Here is a 1,023-nt window from a genome sequence, read left to right as displayed (position 1 = left end):
TTTTTTTTTTTTTTCTTTTCTTGTTTCTTTTCCTCCGTTTCTTTTTACTATTTGTCTCCCCAAATCTCTCTTCTTGTTTTTACGTGTTTGCCTGTGCAAGTGTGGGAGTGTATACGTGTGAGAGTATACAAGAGAGAGTGAGAGAGACGCCACAAGAAACGAGATTTGGCACTTTTCCAGTAAATTTCTTGTAATAACGTCAACTATTTACTCTTCTTCTTTTATGAAGACAGAACAGAAGAAAAAAAAAGAAGAATTGATTGAATGAAATAAAGAGAAAAAAGGAAAAAAAAAAGAGAGAGAGAACATCAGAGAAAATGAAAGAAACACAAAAAAAAAAAAACATAGTCTATACAAGAAAGACATTAAAGAAAAGAAAAAAAAAATAGTATTTTTTCCCCCACACCACCAATACGTACACAGGCAAAGAGACAACAACAACGAAAAAAAAAAAAAAAAAGAAACCGTACAAATAATATTAAGAACAGGAGCAGCAGCATCAATAGCAATAGCAACAGTAACATCAATCATAGTAGTAGTAATAGTAGCAAAAAGTAAAGAGCAAATACACAATACACGTGACATCCCACTCTTGCCGTAAACGGAAAACAACTGAAAACACAACGAAAATTAAAAAAAAAAAAGAAAAAAAAAAACGTCCAGTGAAAAATAGAAAAAAACAAAAACACATAATAATAAAAAGGTTTTTTTTTTTTTTTTTTTTTTTAAAAAAATATATATATATATATATATATATATATATATATATATATGCAATGCAGACAGTCATTTCTTTTGTTACCACGAGTCTCCTCCTTACTTTACACCTCTGAATCTAAAAACCTTTTTACAAATACCTTGTTCAATTATCTGTTCACAACAAACAATGATTACAAAAATAAAAATAAAAAGAAAACGAATTCTCCAGTTTCTATGTGACTTCGCAGAGAACCCAAAAAGGGATTCTCCCACTACAAAGACTTGTTTTAATTATAGCCTTCAATTTTTTTTTTTTTTTTTTTT

This window comes from Trypanosoma theileri (genome assembly GCF_002087225.1).
Source record: "Trypanosoma theileri isolate Edinburgh chromosome Unknown TM35_Tth_23_V1, whole genome shotgun sequence".
Lineage (NCBI taxonomy): Eukaryota > Euglenozoa > Kinetoplastea > Trypanosomatida > Trypanosomatidae > Trypanosoma > Trypanosoma theileri.
Note: the sequence above shows the minus strand (reverse complement) of the source record.